The sequence below is a fragment of the Balaenoptera physalus genome, assembly GCF_965194825.1.
Source record: "Balaenoptera physalus genome assembly, chromosome: 3".
Taxonomy (NCBI): Eukaryota; Metazoa; Chordata; class Mammalia; order Artiodactyla; family Balaenopteridae; genus Balaenoptera; species Balaenoptera physalus.
Window position 1 is genome coordinate 177,299,495 of NC_138890.1, and position 20,188 is coordinate 177,319,682.

Sequence of the window (20,188 nt, forward strand, 5' to 3'; positions counted from 1 at the left end):
GCTCTGCCCCAGAGGAGGGGGCGTCCGTACGGCAAGAGAGTGGTGCCTTGTCTCTCCTTAATCGTAGCCGGAACGTGAAAGGCCATCCCCGCATCACAGCACGTCTATCCCTTTGGGAAGGGCTGCTCGGTCAGGGAGTGGCACACGGTGCTTCTTGCCTGTGAGACAACACGGTCGTAGCCCCCACCTCACTGGCGGTGAGAAAGATGAGCTGATATAACTGCTTACACTGTGCGCCCCACTGCGTCAGCTTCCTTGTTTGTTTCCTAAGGGGCAGATACACTGGGACCCTGAACAGTGTGGGTGGTCCAGGCAGTGTGGGTGGTCCAGACAATGTGGGTGGTCCGTGCAGGGTGGGTCATCTGTGCAGGGTGGGTAATCTGTGCAGAGTGGGTGGTCCGGGCAGGGTGGGTGGTCCGTGCAGAGTGGGTGGTCTGTGCAGAGTGGGTGGTCCGGGCAGGGTGGGTGGTCCAGGCAGGGTGGGGTCCAGGCAGAGGAGAGACAACCATGGAAACATCAGGCTCTACCTCTTTCCCCAGTGGGCTTTCCTCGAGTGTGGCTTGAGTGCTGGTCTGGGCGCTGTTCCGGCATCACAGCCAGGCCGTAACCCTGGGCGTCGTCTGGAAACCTGCTGCTGCCCCGGCGGCCTTGCCCTCAGCCTCTGCACCAGGAAGCAGCAGCTGTCCAGCAGGTGGCAGGCCCGTCACCTCCTCGCTGGGACCGCCAGCCCTGAGGTCCGCTCCCGCCGCTCACTCCTTCTCTCTCTTTTCAACCCACCGCACAGGAGGAACGTTGCTGCGCTGACATTTCCTGTATCTTGGGAATGTACGTGCTCCTTTTGTTTATTCTCACAAGCTTTTTATACTTAATCAGAATTAAGGGTAGGAGGTCAGAATCCAGAGAGCACAGCTGAGAACCCTCCCAGAAGCTCCAGGAGCCCTCGGGGTCCCTGAAAGGTGACATGGGGGCCGCTGTTCCATCCCCGTGTTGGGGAGAAGGGGCAAACTCAGGAGGAGGGGGCCTGGGTACTCTCTGCCCCCCTCCTGCTGGCCTCCACCATGGGGACAATCCCAGGAACGCAGAAGTCGGCTCCCGGGGCAGCGCTGGTCTCCAGAACCCCGAATCCTCACCTGGCTTCTCCAGTCAGTCACGGAGAGAAGAGATCCTCCCAAACTCCACATGAAGACAGATAAGTAACTGTACCTTCTTTTTCAGTATCAAAGCCCCCCACACGCCACTTCTCAATGTTTCAACGTCCTCAGCTTGGGGGAGATTAACAAGTGTGTCTCCGTAAGAAACGGTAGAGAGGCCGGAGGGTCTTTACCTGTTGCCTCTCCCGCCAGCTCAGTGGGGCCGTGGCGCACTGCCATCGTGGCACTGCCGGGAAGTGGGCCCGCGAGATCTGGAAACAAAACCTGTGCTGGCCCCCCGCCTGCTTCCACCAGTCAGACCCCTGAGCATCCGTGCTTCCCTCGGCCCGACTCCATGTCTTGGCCGCAGCCCCTTGTGGCCCAGGCACCTTGGGGAGGAAAGGTGCATCCCAGGGACACCTGGAGACCCCAGCATCACTGACCTCCTGGCAGGCAGTGAGCTCCCTGCCGTTCATTTCCATTTCTGGCTAACTTTCCCTACAAATACTGGGACTGTGGTCTTATCTTTACATCAGATGTTTTGAATAGTAAATATCCAATGAACACGAAACAGCTGTGTCGCCCTTGCTTTGGTCCAGAATGGAGGCACGTCTGGGTTTTGTTTGTGCTCGAGAGAAGCTCTGGGGCCCAGCACTTAGCCCTGTGGTGGTCGGGCTGGTTTCTTCTCTGAAAGGAGCTGGGTGTGGGCACCCGGGGAGGGATGGACACGGCTTACTGTGTGTGGCAGTGTCCCTGGTGGGGCCCCGGGGCAGAGGTGTATGGGGAGAGCTCTCGGACCCGCAGCTGTGGGCCCCTGGGACGTCCCTGCAGCCTGACCCAGCGGCCGTGGTCGGGTGCAGCTTGCTGCCCTGCTTGAGGCGGGCCGCCAACCTTCCCCAGCGGGGGTGGGAGCTGTGGCCCTTCGGGGGCACCTGGGCAGCTGCCCTGCCTGCTGGGGCTTGGTGCTCACGCAGGTTACTCACAGGACCGCGATGCGAGGGAGGCCGTGCATGACGTTCGTAAGAGTTAAGCAACCCTCGCAAGGTCCCTGAGAGGGAGGACCGCCAGCCTCGCCAAGGGACCATCCCAGGTGCCACCACCTCTGGGGTTCCTGTTTATAGGAGCCTTGTGCCGTGCTGAGCATAGTTATATAAGTGGCCCAAAATTCCTTTGAGAAGGAGACGGGGGGGGGGGGGGAACACCCTAAATAAACAACCGGAGTGATTTGTTGAAAGGTAAAGACTCGTTTATTTCCCCCGTCGCAAACCTGCCGTGGTAACTGAGCGGAGACCTGACGGGCAGCGAATTCGGCGGCCGGGGCGCCTGCTGAGGCCCTCGCTGCTTCGGGACCTTCTTGTAGACACGTGCTGGGTGGCTGGTACGAGACTCCAAACTGGGGAGGAAACACCGGAAACAGCAGAACCAGGGGCTGCCCCTCCCCGTGTGGCTTATTCCTGGCTCTCTTCGAGCGGGCCTGGCCGGCACCCGCAGTTCAGTCTGTAGAGCAGACGCTGGGCAGACACTGTCCAAATAACTCTTCTATTTGCTTGTAGCCATGCGTGTTCACTGTAAAAACTCTGGGAGCTGTAGAGAAGTATAAGTTGATGAAACAAAACCGCTCCCAAGTCATGTGGTCTGGAGCCTGTCAGGACCTCGACGCACGTCCGTGCAGTCAGCACCCAAGTGTGACCTTCTCTCCTCTGCTGTCACCATCACGTTGCACATATGAGGGTCCTGATTTTTTTTTTCTCCTAACATCACATAGTGAACATTTTGCCATGTCATTAAAATTGTTTGAAATTTTAAAGGAAGCATAACATCATCAGATGAATACACTATAATTTATTTAAACAGTCCCTTGTTTAGGCTGCTTACTGAAATGCATTTTATGGACCCAAGTGTGTGTCCGTGTGCGAACACTGACCCTTCAACGCCACCATACCCAGCCCCAAGTGCAGATCCCGCATGTTTCCTCACCTTTCTGCTAACAAAGGGACTCTATAAACTGCGCCCAGTCCAAAGCCAAGACGACCCTGGGGCAGTGCTCAGGCTGGCACGAAATGGGTATTTATTCACCGTGCGCTTGCTGCTAGAGGACCCTGCGAGGGTGGCGCCTGCAGAAACGGGCAAGGCCACCAGGTCAGGAGGCCGGCCGGCCCCACAGGGCACAGCCCCAAAGGTACGGGTCATTTGTCCTTCGCAGCTGCCCAGCGTGATATTTGGGGCGGGGGGGGGTGGTCCCTGTGGCTCTGGTCTCCTGGGGGGCAGGACACCAGCCCCAGCACAACAGCTGAGGGACCACAGCCTTGGCTCCCAGTGCAGGTGTGGGCAGGGCCGGGGGCTCTCACCACCTGGCGCCTGGGCCTCAGGTGAGCAAAGCAAAGAGCCCCTTGGGTTCACCTGAGCCAACAGCACCGCCCACGATGGCTGTCGCAAGGGCAGGCCCCTGGCAGGAGCCCACTCTGACCAGACCGCTCCGTGGGCCTGGCTGCCCTGGGCCGAGCGGCCTGCGGGCAGGGACGCCAGGAAGGCCCGCACAGCACCGGGCAGCACCGCCCAGACCAGCCGCACCCCGCCGGGTCCCGGGGGCCAGCCTGCCCCTGTGCCTGGGAACACAGCCCCCCTGGGGCAGGCACGGCCCCCCACCTGCCTCGCCAGCCCCTCCCCGGCTGCCTGCCTAGCAGCCCATGTCTCTCACCCCCTCTGCTGGTGCCGGGCTTGAACAGCCTTGACCCTGAGCCCCTGACCACACCCCTGGGCTGTGCAAGCTGCTGGACAGCGCCCGTGGCACTGACGTGAGCCTGGGAAGGCCGAGCCCCGGGGTGCTGATAACGACACTTGAAGGTAGAGCTTCCCCTCCCCGGTCCGGCGGGCCCTGGGGGCGGGGGGGAGGCCAGGGCCTGACCCCACTCCCTCCCAAGGGTGTTCGCTCTGCCGGGGTCAGGGTGGCAGGAGGGAGACCCCGGTCTGGCGAGGCACTCCTGGCCCCTCAGAGCCCCCGGAGCACACCCTCTGCCTCCTGGGCCCCAGGCTGGGCCTCCCTTCTGCCGTGGGTCCCCAGCCCAGAGCAAGGCTACAATGAGGTGAAGGGCAGAGGACGGTCCAAGGCCCCCCCTGAGACCTGCAGGCCGGCTCCAGGGGAGGGCGCTGGCAGGGTCTTGGCCTGGGCGGGCTGGCCTGCCTGCTGCCATGAGGTCCGGCAGCCACACGCTGTGGAAAAGCCCCGCGTGGGTTCCCCGGGGTCAGGGTCACGGTCATGCCATGGCGGGCAGGACCGCAGGGCCGCCTTTCCCGATAAGCCCCTGGCAGCCGCTCCAGACTTGGAGGGACAAAGTCACTTTCTTGCATGGCCTTCCCGGCACCTACCCAGTACCTGCCCGGTAACTTCCCGGCACCTGCCCGAAGCTGCCAGAGGCTGCAGAGGCTGAGCCTGCCGGGAACCCAGGAATCCACCGTGGGGTTGCGGGGACGTCCCCACCCTGCGCCCCTTGGGGTCCAGGGCCGATTCTTTGGGCTCTGTGGTGGGGGCTCCTCATGGCCTTGAGGGGGTGGGGAGGTGGCAGCCCGAGGCTCCCCCATCCCCGGGCCTTCAACCGGGTGGGTGGCCGCATGGACCCAGGGGGCAGGAAGGAGGCCCCCTCGGGTGTCCGGGGCTGCCACACCTTCCTGAGGAAGGGCCGGTCCTGCTCTGCATCAGCTAAGATAAGCGGCGTACCCTTGGGGAGCGGCCGGCGCACAGCCGTGCCAGCCTCTGCCTTCTGGAAGCCCCGTATCTGATGGCTGAGCTGCAGGCGCCACCACCCTCCCCCTGCTCGCACAATTATAAAGCCCCACGGGGTGAAGACGCCCCGGGCGCCGGCCCCTCCCGCCGCAGCCTGCGCGCGGCCAGAGGCGTGTTCGCTCCCTGCGCTGGCCCTCTGCCCTCTGAGGAGCGAGCTTGGCTAGAGGTGACTTGACCGTAAAACGATTTTCAGGTCCTCAGCCTGGGCGTCCAGGCAGGAGCCCCGCCCGCTGTCAGGAGCCCTCAGGCTGGGACAGGCCTCCGCTCCAAGCTCCCGCCCCAGCTGCCTGTGCTCTCTGTTCCAGTGACGCGACGTCCAGCTCCAATAATTGCTCCTGGCAGCGCATCATTTCTCCTAGGCTGATGAGGGCGTCTAAACCGCGAGAGGCTAACAGCTGGGCGTGGGCAGGACGGACACTCCGGGGCCCCTGAGAGCGGGCGCGCGCCCGGGTCCCAGTCCTCGGAGCACGAGTCCTCCACCCCACGAGTGCGGCCCTGACCACGCTCGCTCCCGTGTCCGGTGGTGACGAGGCCCCGGGGAGCGTCCCCAGAGGAGGCCTTGAGGCCTGCGGAGCAAAGCCCCCTGGGACCCAGAGCTGGTGGGCGTCCAGCTGAGGCTCCCTGAGGCCCCTGCCGCCCCACTGCCGTCCAGTGCCCCATCCAGGGTGCGTGTGCAGAAACCCCAGAGGCATTACCGCCTGGGCTGCCTGAGCTTGTGCACCGGTGTCTTCCTAATAAACAACACGTGAAACTTCCCTAGATGATCTCTCTTCACAACTTTAAGGTAGAAGACCACTGCTTCTCACAGAAGCAGCTCTGCTGGTTCTGCTTCAGAACCTGCTGCTGACACGCGCAGTTTGCACGGCTTGCACAGACTGGGGCCACCGGCGGGGCTGGAGCTGCAGGCTGGGGCTGCGTCTTCCCCGCGTGGCCATTCCCGACCATCCCCGCCTTCATCCCTCATTCGCGGGTTCATCCTACGCACACGGGCACCAGGGGACCAGCACTGACTCAGGCAGAGAAACCCTGGCGCCCAGCTCCGCGTCAGGGGAGACAGACGCTACAGAAACAGAAGGGGTGCGCGGGGGGTCGCTGTCTTCAAGGCTGGAGGTCGGAGAGGGGTGCCACTCAGCACAGTGTGAGGACGGGCCTGCAGGGGGCCGGGCAGCACAGGCTTTGGGGGGAGGGCAGCTCTCAAAGAGGCCGGAGGCGGGGGAGAGGTCAAGAAGAGGTGTGGGCGCAGGGGCCAGGTCTCAGGTGGGCTTTGATTTCTCCAGGGGGCATCATCAGGAGGCTGACAGCCCACCCACCTTTTAAAAGGATGGCCTCACCTCCTACAGGTCAAGGGCCTGGACCAGACCAGGGAGCTGTCACCAGCCAGGTGTCACGACCCCGCACGGCCTGTGACCATCGCTCCGTCCTGCTTATCCTTGGGAATTGACTCAACACACTGTCCTGTCCAGACACACTTTCTGTTATCTTTTCCTATGTTTTAAGACTTTATTTTTCTAGAGCAGTTTTAGGTTCAGAGCAAAACGGAATGGAAGGTACAGAGAGTTCCCACATACCCCCTCCCTGCCCCCCACACAGCCTCCCCCATATCGACATCCCCACCAGAAGGTACGTTCGTTATGACTGATGAACCTATATTGCCTCATCTTCATCACCCAGAGTCCAGTTTACACTGGGGTCCACTCTTGGTGCTGTACATGCTATGGGTTTGGACAAATGTACAATAACGTGTGTCCACCATTCTGGTGTCACACAGAGTATTTTCACTGCCTAAAAACTCCCTGCGCTCCTCCTGTTCGTCCCTCCCACCAAACCCTTGGCAACCACTGATCCTTTTAACGTCTCCACAGTCTTGCCTTCTCCAGAATGTCCTAGAGTTGGAATCCTACAGGATACAGCATTTTCAGATCAGCTTCTCTCACTCAGTCATATGCATCTAAGGTTCCTCCACGGCTTTTCATGATTTGATACCTCGTTTATTTTAAGAGCTGGAAAATATTCCAGGGTCTGGATGAACCACAGTTTATCCATTCACCTGCTGAAGGACACCTTGGTTGCTTCCGAGTTTTGGCAATGATGAATACAGCTGCTGTAAACATCTGTGTGCAGGGTTTTGTGTGGACATAAGTTTTCTACTCCTTTGGATAAATACCGAGTAGTGGCGTGATTATGGATCAGATGCTGAGAGAATGTTTAGTTTTGTAAGAAACCACCAAACTGTTTTCCAAAGTGGCTACACCAGTTTGCATTCCCACCAGCAACGAGTGGGAATTCCTGTTGCTCATTGCCTGTGTCCCAGATTGTGGCTATTCTGATTGGTGTGTAGTGGTCTCTCGTTGTTCTAATTTACATTTCCCTGATGACATATAAGCGGGAGCATCTTTACATATGCTTATGTGCAGTGTGTTTATCTTCTTTAGTGAGAGGTCTGTGAAGGTCTTTGGTCCATTTTCTAATTGGGTTGTTTGTTTTCTAACTGTTGAGTTTTTAAGAACTCTTTGTATAATTTGAATAATAGTCCTTTATCAGATGTGTCTTTTTTTTTTTTTTTCCGGCTGCGTTGGGTCTTCGTCACCGCGTGTGGGCTTTTTCTCTAGTTGCGGCGAGCGGGGCTACTCTTCGTTGTGGTGCCCAGGCTTCTCGTTGCAGTGGCTTCTCTTGTTGCGAAGCACGGGCTCTAGGCGCTCAGGCTTCATAGTTGTGGCACAAGGGCTTAGTGGCTCTGCGGCATGTGGGATCATCCGGGACCAGGGCTCGAACCCGTGTCCCCTGCATTGGCAGGTGGATCCTTAACCACTGTGCCACCAGAGAAGCCCTATCAGATGTGTCTTTTGCAAGCATTTTCTCCAGTCTGTGGCTTATCTCCTCATTTTCTTGAAACTATCTTTTGCACAGCAGAAGTTTTTAATTTTAATGAAGGCCAGCTTATCAGTTATTTCTTTCATGGGTCATATCTCGCTGTTGCATCTAAAAACTCATCTCCAAACCTGAGGTCATCTAGATCTCTCCCGTCTTGTTTTCTGGGAGTTTCGAGTTTTCCATTTAGATCCCTAATCCATTTTGAGTTGATTTTTGTGAAGGGTGTGAGATCTGTGTCTCAATTCATCTGCTCTGTGGACATCCGTTTTTCCAGCACCATTTGTACCCTGGCTGATGTAATGCCCCCGAGGCTGCCACCTCCCGGAGCCACTCTCCCTCAGAGTACGAGCTGGAAAAACCGAATCTATCTGAATATTTCCTTGAGCAAATCGGTGATTGGCAGGGATTTCTTGGGGAATGAATACAAATTTTGCACTGAAGCCAAATATGACTGTTGGACTGTCTGCTGCCCCAGGCCCCGTTTCCCGAGGGGGGTCGCTGGGCGAGTGTAGGAGCAGGTCTCAGGACTGGAGCCCAGGGCCGCAGGGCACAGGTCCTGCTCCGAGGGGGTCTCTGCCTGGAACTAGCGCCGCCGCCACAGAGGCACCCCCGCGGCAGCATTGCAGGCCGTGCTTCTGGGCTCAGCCGCTCCCTCCTCCTGCTCTGGGTCCTGGAGCACCAGTCTGAGAAGCTGAATGTGACTTCAGGGGTCTAGGGGGTGTTCCCACCTTAGGCCTGAGGGTCCAACAAAGTTTCTCATTTCCTTGTTGAAATTCTCCCCAGGGAAGACGAACTGGGTGACCTGGTGCAGCTCACAACTCCAGCAGGACCCCGGGCTGGAACCCACACTGGCCTCAGTCCACCCGCAGGGCATTCCACCCCCTGCAAGAGCACCTGCGGCAGGACTCGGGGGGGCCCTGCTCTCAGGTGGGCTCCCCAAGCACGTGGGCAGGGGGATCCAAGAGGCAGCGCCCAAAACTGTCCTTGGTGAGACTCGTGCTGGGCATTTCAAGAAAAGCTTCCGTGGTCATGGTGAGAAAGCCACAGAAGTGCGGGCGCCGGCCTTACCTGCTGCACAGCCAGGTGGGACCTCCCTTGGAGACACGGCCTGAGCACCTGGCCTGGCCACAGAGGGTGTGCAGATCTGGAGCTCCCAGGCGCCACCTGAGCTAACAACTGCCTCCTCTTAGAAGGGGGCTCGGCCAGCTGGCACCCCCTGCGACCCAAAAGTGGGGAATGGGGCTAGTGCCTGGTCCTCTCCTGGGACGTGGGGAGCCAGGGCAGTGTGATGGGCCCGGCACACTGCTTTTTCACTTGAACCCCAAATAAGACGTGGCTGCGACTCCACCAATGCAGTCAAATTGCAACAATGCACCATGATTGCCCACAACTCACCCACAATTTCAGTCTGCCTACAGGCCAGAGGGATGGCCTTCAGGGAGACCCGGTATCAGCTCGGCTCCGCCCCGGCCCAGCCCCCCCCCCGCCCCCAAGCCCCTTCCCGGCCCCGCCCTCTCCTGCAGCTCTAAGGGGGAGGGGGCGCTGGGGAGGGGGCACGGGAGCAGGGAGCTGAGAGCAGCCAGGCCCAAGGACGAGGGGACAGAGGGTCAAACGGCCTGCACACCAGCGCGGGGGGCAGATTGAGGGCGCCGTGCAGCCCCGTGCCTGGCCTTGACACTCACCCTGGATGGCCTGCTTGTGACGCGGGTGGCCCAGATGCCGCCACTGCCCCTTCTCCAGTCCCAGACCCTGGGGTCTCGCTGACCAGCTGATTCTCAGGCAGGGACGCCCCACCTCCACACCTCCACCCCCCCAGCTCCCACTGCTTCCACCCCAGCTGGCCCCCCCTCTGCCGCCTGCCGGGCTGGCTGGAGCCGCCTCCTCGTCTGACCCCCCTGCCAGGGGCCCCGCCCCCCCACCCCGACTCAGGAGGCACCGCCGCCGGCCCTCATGCCTTGGCTCCTCCGGGCCCCAGGGCAGACCCCCAGGTGGGGCTGGTCCACTCCTGCCTGCCGCAGGTGGGCACATTCCCAGGCTCGGGTGCCGCCCCGGGACAGAGGTCCAGGGCCAGGGCCCTCCTCCAGGCAGACTCTCTCCAGGCCTGAGGCCTGTGCGGGAGCCGCGCTTGTGGACACCGTCGTTGTTGTCACTGTGGATGAACCGTGTCTGGACTGGCTTCCGAACAGGCAGTGGGAGGGGCAGGGGGAGGTAACCCGAGCTGAGCCAGCTCAGGACAAGGAGAAAATGGACGGTGTGGAGGTCAAGGCTGGCCTCTGGAGATCCCCATGAGGAGGCTCGAGGGAGGGGGTCTGCAGCTGGCCTGGGGGCGAGAGGGGAGGGCCCGAGGCAGGAAAGAAGCGTCAGGGGCCCAAGGGAGGACCCAGAGCCCAGGGGAAGCCTCAGAGATGGGCAAGGGCTGCTTCTCCAGCCACAAGGCAGAAGAGACAGGCCTTGGGGGCTCGGAGCGGGCGTCCTCCCCGCCGCTCCTGTTGCCAGAGAGGCCCAGGGGTGGCCAGGACAGCTCCCTGCGTAGGGAGGGGGCTCTGATGGGGACTGGGGGGGGATTCTGTGGCCTGAGGCTGGACCAGGGGCCACCTCTCCTTGGAAGCCGCTGTCCTGTTGCGGATGGTGGTCCGAGGCACCCTGTGCCGTCAATGTGAATTAGCACGAGTTAATATGTAATTTTGCAGCCCATGGGTATCTTGCCAGAACCAGGCTATTGTCTGATAAGGACTGAATGAGAAGAAGGAGGGAAAACACCTGATAAGAGCCTTCTCCCATTGTGAGGCGCACCAAGGTCAGGAGGGGGTCCCAGGGGAGGGCACAGACCTGCCCCTCCGCCACCCACGTGGGGCCCAACCGACCGTCGGGACCCCTGGTGCTCCACCAATGTCTGCACCGCCCTTGGGGGCTTTGGGGTGATACCTCAGCACTGGTCTATATGGAGTTATTCTGTTCTCACTACTTTGTGCTAACAGCTACCCCGGGCCACAGCCTTGATGAGGGGCTGGTCACCCAGGTAACCCTGGGAAGCCCGGCCTTTCCATCTCCATGGGCTTTTCCCTCCTGGCTCACAGACAGCAGCCCTGAGAGGCAGGGTCAGGGCGAGTGGCTGTAAGGTCACCCATCCCGCGTACAGGCAGTTCCCTTCCTGCTGGCAGGTTCCAGTGGCAGGTCGGGCAGAGCACAGGCTCTTGGGGTTAAAGTAAGAACATGGTGCGTCATAAACTGGGCTCATCTCCCACCCGGCCCGAGCCCAGGGCCCTCGCACTGCCCGTTTATGGGCCCGGCTGCCAGCGGAAGTAGGGCTGGTGACTAAGGCCCATGCCTGCTGCTCCCCAGAATGATTCTGCCAGGGCGGGGTGCTGGCCTCTGGGGGAGCAGGGGAGGGCCTCTGGGGCACCTCCGACCCTGCCCAATGCCCCCGTGCACAGGCCACGTCTCCCCCTCCTTCCTGGGGTGATGGGCACCCTTGGGCATGGCCCCCTCTCAGATGAGCAAACACGGGAAGGAAAGGGGGGCACCCACGCATGTCAGAGAAGAGCTATTGGACTATTACTGGGGGGACCCCCCCTCCACCCCCACAAGCTGCTCAGAGGTGTGGCTTCACAGGGATCGGCATCGGAGTCTCAGGACACACGTGCTCACACACGGCTTTGCTGCACACGTCTGGTCCTGGTCGAGGACAGCCTTCCTGCCCTTGGTCTCCCGCGCTGCGAGCAGGTGCAGGGTGTCTGCCTGGGAGACGCCATGGGGCCAGGCGCGGGATGCCGCTGCGGTGCTGGCCGCCTCGCCTTCGCCAGCTGATGGGGCCAGCCCGCAGGAGATGCCATCTCCCCCAGCGACGCTGTCCTCTTGCCAGAGCACACGTGTGCAGACACACTCTGGGGCGGCCAGCGGCCACACTGTCCACAGGTGGACGAGGCCGAGCAGTGTTCCAACCGAGGTTCTCGGCACGTCTCCCGAAACCTGCTGGTCAAGGACTCATCAGGGTTCCTGGTCGCCCCAGGCCAGCTGCCCCCCACCGCCAGGCCTCCCCCTCAGCCCTCATGCTTCTCCCACTGCGGGCTCTGGGGCGACGGTGCTGTGAGGTGAGTGGAGAGGGGCTTCAGGCCGAGGTGTGTGGGCACGCACCAGGAAGGGGCGACCGCCACAGTCGGCGGCAGGCAGCCCGCGAGCAGAGCGCCTGTTACCCAGGACCGTCTGGGCAAGTTCATAAACCAGTTGCTGTTACCACCATCACTCTCCTTCAGGGGAGCCAGTCCCCCAGTCAGCCCGGCTCAGTGGGGCACATTCACTGTGGCTAAGCTCTGTGCCGGCCCCACGCCTGGGCAGTGGCTTCACTGGGACCATCACAAGGGGCCTTGGGTGCCTGCAGAGAGCGCCTTCCTCCTGCACGGGGGGACAGTCGCCCACACCTCTCACTCACTGAGCCCAGACACTGGACCCTCACGTGGAGCCCTCAGGCTGGGGGCTGTTGCCATCACCCCATCTGACAGATGAGCTATGCAGGCACAGAGAGACTAAGCCACTCCCCAAAGGCAATACAGCCAGCCAGAGCAGGGGCAGGATTCCCCCAGGCCCTGGGGCCGGCGCAGGCCCACCCTCCACACTGCTGCCCCTCAGGGAGAACATCCACAGCCAGGGCAGCCGAGGGGGCTCAGGGGGCCTGGCTCCGGGGCCATGTGATGCGCAGTGATTCGCCGAAGCCTCCAGCTTCCTTGCTTTACGATGGGATTAGGAGGCGTGGACGGGGCTCGTGGGACTCACTGTGCATGGGGTTCCCAGGGGTATCGAGTGAGATGAGGGACGTAGTGGGGGTTAGCGGCTGATTTTATTTTTCTGTGTATGTAACTCTCGATCTCTAAATAGGGAAGTCTGAGGCAGAACGATGAGCGTATTCATTTGCAGGCAAGCACGAAGGCCCATCTGTGTCCTGAGCCAGGAGCCCAGGGGGCAGACAGCAGTGTGGCCAGGGAACCGTGCGGCCAGCTCATGGACACGCACACGTGTAAGCGGGCCACGGATTCTTCCTGGTACGTTTTCTTAAATGCCAAAGGCATGTTAAATAAAGGACACCATGGCCCCAACCCAAAGGGCAACTCCGCAGACTCAGGAATTCCCCGCGACAGTCCGCGCTGTGAGCTGGTCGTGGGCAGACGATATGCATTCGATAAGGTGTCAGAGTCGCAGAATTACTGAGAAAGTACTTTCACGTGAGGGAAGTGGTGAGCAAGCACCCGCTTGCCTCTTGCTCTCAGGTCGGGTCTGGCCGACTGCGGCCAGGCGAGCCAGCCGGGAGGGCCCAGCCTGGCTGTTCTGCGGGAGGGCCCTGAGCCAGCATCCAAGAAAAACACCCTTGTTTTCACACGCTGAAACGCAGGAGCAGGAGAGATTGGTTTTTGAAAATATTATTCCTGAAATCTAAACCTGCCGCTGGTATTTCCCAGCAGCCTGGATATTTGGGCATCTCCAATTCGGGATGCCAGCATTCACCCTGGGCTTGGCTGGAGCCAGTCAAGGAAGCACATTTGAACTGGGGAGGAAAAACTTGAATTTCCATATTGTCTCCCCCGCCTCGCCCCACATCTCCGCAGTGACCTTTGCACCCGGCTGGCGTGGCCGGGGGCGGCGGGGGGGTGTTGCTGCTGCAGGAGGGGTGGGGAGTGGCCCTTCCACGCCCTTTCTGGGGCCACTAAACGGTGACTCAGATGGTGCTGTTCTCCCAATTCTTCCTCAGAATTACACTCAATAAACCTGGCGACTCTATTTCTGGAAAGAAGTCCGGTTTATGTCCCACACGGCCGTATCTCCTTTACAGCCCCCAATTGACCTCGGCCCAGCCAGAGCCAGCCCAGGACAGCCTGTCCCCACTGGTGCCTTCGCTGCCTGGCCTGGGCAGTGCTTGGGCCAGGCTCTGGGTCAGGAGTGGCGAGTGAGGATGGGACGCATCCAGGATGGGGCAAGTCCTCCCCGGCGGTGGTGGGGGAATGGAGGCCAGAGGGGACGCAGCTGGACTCGGGAGGGGTCCCCTGGGCTGAGTCTGAGCCACCAGAAGCTGGTAGGGGCCAGAAGCCCCAAGCCCCAAACCCTGAGCTGCGGACGGGAGGCCCGCTCGGGCCGCTGCTCAGGGTGACGGGCTCAGCATCCCTTCCCTCCCCGGACTGGACCTTGGCCCGTGAGACTCTCAGCCCAGGGGTGTTGGCTGCTGCCCACGGAGTCCCCGCAGACAGGCCACCCTCACGCGCAGCCTGGGGCTGTCTCTCTGTGTGGGTTTCCCCGTCTCTCATCCTCCCTCGATCTGCTTTCACCCTCATTTTACAGACGGGGAAACCGAGGCACAGAAAGGCCACGTACCCAACGGTGCTCCACAATCCCCATGAAAGCGCCAGTGTCCTGGGAGCCTGGTGTGCAGTGGCGCCCAGCAAACCCCGTGCCACGGGCAGGTTGCCGGACACAGGCAGGATGCACCGGGGACGGGGCAGCAACCTGCAGAACGCTTCCAGCAGGCCTGTGACGGTGTCCACTGGGGGACCGGGAGGCAGACTCGCCCCCCTCGGGGACAAGAGCTGGTCTCGATGAAGCGTGGCTCAAGGCCCAGTCCTGAAGTCCCCGGCCGTGGGACTGGCGAGAGGCGTCCCTTGAGAGGCCCTGGGGGGGGTGCAGGAGTGGCAAGGGTCAGCAGGTCTCAGCCATCTCAGGCCCCAAGGGGTGGAGCAGGGGAGGGTTCAGCCGACGCGGAGTGTCCCCGCACGCAGAGCCCGCGGCCCTCCCTCAGGACAGTCCTGTGGGAGATGCGCTGAGGACAAAGGCAGGTTCGCTGAACCTGGCTGACCGCGGGGCCTGGCGGACTCCCATCTTGGCTCCTGCATCCCCTGGAATCCAGCACACACCCTGAGAGGGCAGGTCCCTGCTGGGGCCAAGGCCGGGGCGTCTGGGAGCCTGGGGACAAGCATGTGGGGTCGCCCTGCCCTCTGGCTCCACCCCTTCACCAAGGAGGCCAGCAGCCCTGGCTCCCCCTGCCACTCCTGGCCCCGTGGCCCCATGGCCCCTGTGCCCTTCAGGGGAATGCCAGGGTCTTCAGGGACCAGGCAGCCCTACCTTGGGTCCTCTTCCTCCAGTGGGGACGGGTTCCTCCAGAGCCCTTGTTTCTGTTTGGGGGTGTTTCTCAGGGGAGTCTGAACAAACAGCTGTGCTCAGGCAAGTCTGGGCCAACAGGGGTGGCCCCCTCAACGGCATGCTGCACATGGCAGCAGGGCAGGCGGAAGGGACCCCCAGACCCTGGGACAGGTGACCCGCTCGTGCCCTGCAGCATCCAGGCACAGGGCCCCCCACGGCTGGGAGGCCCGGGGAGCAATAGTGGGTGCCTGGGCTGGGGTCGGCCTCCTGCCCGGACACGGATGGGTGCCCTGCGCCGAGCCGGCCCCGCCTGCAGCCAGGGCTGAGGACTCCGCGAGGGTCACTCGGGACGGTGCAGGGACAGTGTGTCCGGGACCCTCGCTGAGCGGGGAGCGGTGCCGCTCTCACGAAAGCACCAGCAGAGGCGTCAGGCCAGAGGGAGCAGGGCCGTCCTGACCGACCTCGCAGACAGAGCCCTTTGTCCTCCCTGTGGTCCTTCTGACGAAGGCAGGCAGCTCTCGCCTGGGGGCCTCGAGGGAAGAGGCTGTTTGGGGGCGGGCGGACCTTGGCTGTGCCCTGGACGCCGAGTCCCCCAGAAGCCGCCCTGTGCCAGGCGGTCTTGCATGAGCGGCGTCGCCATCTGAAAGGCTAATGTGTGCAAATGAGTGCTCTGCTCACCGCAGGCCTGCCTAGGAATGTGCCTCCTCACCACACACCGCACGCGCTCCCCTCGTGAAAACTTTCCATCGTCGGCTGGTCCCGCCGCGCTGTCCTCGGGGAAGCCTTCAGGTTCAGGCAACACCGGAGCTGGTCAGAGAGCTTGAAGGGAGGCCGGGGGCAGCTGCTCCGAGGCTCAGGGGGACGGGTCGGCGGCTGCACGCTCACCGTCGGTTGGTTTCAGGACTCAGACTCTGGTCATCAATTCCGCCTGTGAGTCCCCACGGGGACCCCGGCCCGAGCCAGTGTGAAGCCCCCCAGACAGGAGCCTGTGGCATTCGTGGTGCTTCCTAAATGGGGACAGTCCCGCTGGTGACAATGACAGGCCCCCAGAACCAGCCAGAGCGCCAGCCTGAGTCACGACAGAGGCAGCCGGGGCACCAGCCCTGCTCCCAGCCCCGCGGCCTCCCGCCCCCCCAGGGCCCCGCCTCTCCAGGCTCTGCAGCTGCCCAGGCCTCCCGGCCCCTCTAGGCTGTGTGGGCCCAGGGCTCACAGAAGGTTCCTGGCTCTCTGTGAATCCGCAGCCAGCCAGCCAGACAGCGCTCACACTTAAGAACGAGGACAAAAGGACAGATGCATGAATCTGCTCACGGCCAATTTTCGTAGCATGTTAGTAGGAGTTCTAAAGTTATTCCTGGAGAAATCTCTCTGGATTTTGGGGGGGGGGGGCGTGGTCGGGGGGAGCCATGCTGCACGGCTTGCGGGGTCTTAGTTCCCCGACCAGGGACTGAACCCAGGCTGCCGCAGTGAAAGCGCCGAGTCCTAACCACTGGACCGCCAGGGAGTTCCCACTCTGGATTCTTTTTAAATAACTGCTCTCAGGAGTGAATGTGTTAAAAAAGCCAGCGTGTCCCGGCGAATGGGGCTCATCCCGGCGGCCGGCGGCCTGTGCGGAAGCACAGCGTTCACTGCGCGGCACCCAGCTCCGCGGTCCAGAGCCTCCGAAGCCCTCCGCGCACACCGTGCCGGCCCCAGACAAAGCCCAGCTGCCCTGCTCTCCCTGTCTGGCTATTGTCACCTGGCCTTCTAGGCGAGTGTTTGCTCTGGGCCTGGCCTGATACTATCGATCGCCAGGTGAGGTGGGGCTGCAGGAGAGGCGGGAGAGAGAAGGTTTTCAGTCCCAAGGGGACCCGCCGTGGTGCACATCGCGGGGTGCAGATGAGGCCACCGGGCCGTCCACATCTGTGCTCCATGGTGGGCGGCCACCCGGGGGAACTCGGGCTCATCAACATAAAGGAGACCTTGCCCGAGGCAGGTGGGCGTCTGGGTGCGGGCCCAGCGGCTTCCCGTGTCAGCAGCTCCAGGCCCTTCTGGTTTCAGGGGAAGCACGGAAAGTAAAGGCGTCAGGAGTGTCTGAGCGCCCCCCTGGAGGGAGGGTGCGCGTGGGGAGAGTGTTAGGGCTGGCACGCAGCTGCCCGACGAGTCAAGTCCTTTCTTCTTCAGTAACGTCCAGGAGCCGGAGTGACGCGGCGCTGGAGGGCAGACCCAACAGCGACTGGGGCCCCCCTCAAGCCCATTCTGAATGCCCCTTCACTCATGTGGGTACAGCCCTGCGGCCCCAGGACTCAGCGCCCCATCCTTCCCGGGCGGGCACTGGGAGTCCCCAGCCAGCACGCAGCCTTGGAGTCTGGTTGCAAGGGCTGCAGCCTTGACTTTGGGGGTGAACGGGCCCTCCCAGGGGGTGGGCCTGGTAGGACTGGGCTGGGCCCAGGACAAATCCAGCGACGAGGCTGACCCAAAGGCTCGGCCCAGCAGGCCCACTGCATCCGGCCGGGACACACCTCAGAGTCCGCGGGGGCCCTGGGGCCTGGGAGGAGGCCAGAGGACGCGGCCCGGATGACCACTCACCTGTGAGAAGCCCCGGGAACTCCAACAACAGCCAGATTCTGTGTGAACGGTGACTTGGAACACCTCAGGGCAGAGGCGAGCAAGACGGGACCACAGGAACTTGGGGTGGTGGTGAAGGGATCCCCATGTGGCCGCTGCCACCTGGACTGGCCCTGCTCTGTGTCTCCAGGGCTCATTCGTGCTGTTCTGACATTTATGCACGAAGGTCCACTTCCCATGGGTTGGCTGGGCAGCCGGGGCGTCGCTGCTACATGCAGAGCCTAGTGGGTCAAGCAAATCTCTGCTGAAGGGAAGTGAATATAAAAAGAACTCCTGGGGAAATTAACTGGGCCCAAAAAGCAGAAGAAAACATTCGAGCACATGGAGACATTTGAGCTAAGTCTGAGCAAGTGATAGAGCAGAGGGGAGCTGTGTCCCTGGTGGGGCGCTGTAGGTGACAGGAAAGACAGACACGGCAAGAAGCCCACGGCAACGCCCAGGCCCTGAACCCGACGATCGCCATGCGCACGTTACTAGTTACGAGCAGATGCGTGAACATAAACCTTGTCAGACTTGATGAGAAAACAAAAAATGCACTTCAAATATAAAGACGGATGGAAAGCCAAACAATGGCCAATGATTCTCCATACACACATTAACCGAAAGAAAACTGGTGTGGCTACACGAGTAGCAGAGGAGACTTCAGGCAAGAAGTATTAGGAGAGAGAAAGAAGGACAGTCCATAATGACACAGAGCCAATTCCACCTGAAGACACAGCAGTCCTCAAACACAGCTTAAACCATGGAAAGCAAAAGCTAATAGAACTAAAACGACAGACAAAGCCACCGCCAGAGAGGAAGGTTTTAGTGTTAATCTCTCTCAGTTACTGAAATTAGTAACAATATAGATTTGAACAACACAATTAACCAATTTGACTAAACAGACTAATATCAATAATAGAACCCTACATCCTTCAACTGCAGAATGTACACTCTTATCAAGGGTGCATGGAATATTTACCAAAATAGCCCAGATTCTAAATCACAAAGCAAGTTTTAACAAATGTAGAAGGATTGAAATCACACTGTGTACGTTCTCTGGTCATGGTGGAATTCTATTAGATCTCAACTACAGAAAGATAATAGGAAACACGCCCAAATATTTGGAAATTAAGCAACTGCCATAAACGACACACTTCTAAGTAACTTACGTCAAAGAAGAAATTACAACGGAAATCGGAAAATGTTTTGAACTGATAAGAACATGCAGCATATTAAATCCACCGGAATATCGGAGGGAGCTTTATAGTTTTTTCTTTTTTATTGAAAAAGTCACATATTGAAAAAGGAGAAACACTGAAAATCAAAGACCTAAGCTTCCAGTTCAAAAAGCTAGAAAAAGAATATCAAATAAAAGCAAAGAAAGAAGGAAAGAGACAATGATAACTATGAAACAGAAGACGGAACTACGATAAAGTCAGCAGGACCAGAATCCAGTTCCGTGAGAAGATTCATGATGTTGATAAACCTCCAGTAGGACTGATCCCTAACAAGAAAGAAAACAAAAATGACCAACATGAGGAATGGAAAGCAGAACATCACAGCAGAGTCTTACAGACCCAAGAAGGATCTTAAAACACTACGATGAACTTTGTGTCAATAAACATGATATTTTTGATGAAAAGGGCAAAATCCTTGAAAATTCAATTTACCAAAATGGACACAAACAGAAACAAAAAGTCTGAATATTCTGAGATTTATTAAGGAAATTAAATCTATAACTTAAATCTTTTCCACCTAGAAAAGTCCAGGCCCGGATGCTTCCCTGGAGAATTCTCCAACAGCATCTTGCACATCTCGTGATAGATTTTTTTTCCTAGGTATTTCGTATTTTTGATGCTGTGTAAATAGTACTTTTAAATTAACTTTTGGACTTCCCTGGTGGTGCAGTGGTTAAGAATCTGCCTGCCAACCCAGGGGACAAGGGTTCGAGCCCTGGTCCGGGAAGATCCCACATGCCGTGGAGCAACTAAGCCCGTGCGCCACAACTGCTGAGCCTGCACTCTAGAGCCTGAGAGCCACAACTACTGAGCTTGTGCTCTAGAGTCCATGATCCACAACAAGAGAAGCCACCGCAGTGAGAAGCCCGCGCACCGCAACGAAGAGTAGCCCCCACTCACCGCAACTAGAGAAAGGCCCGCGTGCAGCAACAAAGACCCAATGCAGCCAAAAATAAATTAATTAATTAATTAAAAAAATAAAGTAACTTTCATTTTCTAAAGAGTTTGTTGCTGCATGTGGAACTGGAGCTGGTTCTGTAGCCAGCAGCCTTGCTTGCCCACTTCTCCTTAGTTCTAATAATTTGTCCAAGTCCTTTTGGGCATTGCTAAGAGTTCTCCTTCTTGTCTGTCTTGTCCTGAGTGGATTTTCAATTTCACCAAAGGCCCTTTCTGCCTCTGTTGATGGTCACCCACTTTCTCCCCAGTCTGTCAAATGATGGTCACAGGCTGGTTCTGGGGGCCGAGGGCTTAGGAGGGTCCAGCTGCGTCCTGCAGGCAGGGTTTCCCGGTCGCTGGGCTGGCCTGGAGGCCGGGAGGGCAAGTCACCAGGCATGGGGTCCAAGCATGCCCCCACCCGAGGGGTTTTTGTGGGGTCTCAGCGCCAGGAGCGTGGTCTGCGGTTTGGGGTCCCAGGATCATTTTCAGGGAGCGGGTGCCTGGTCCCTGAGGAGTCCCAGCCAGGG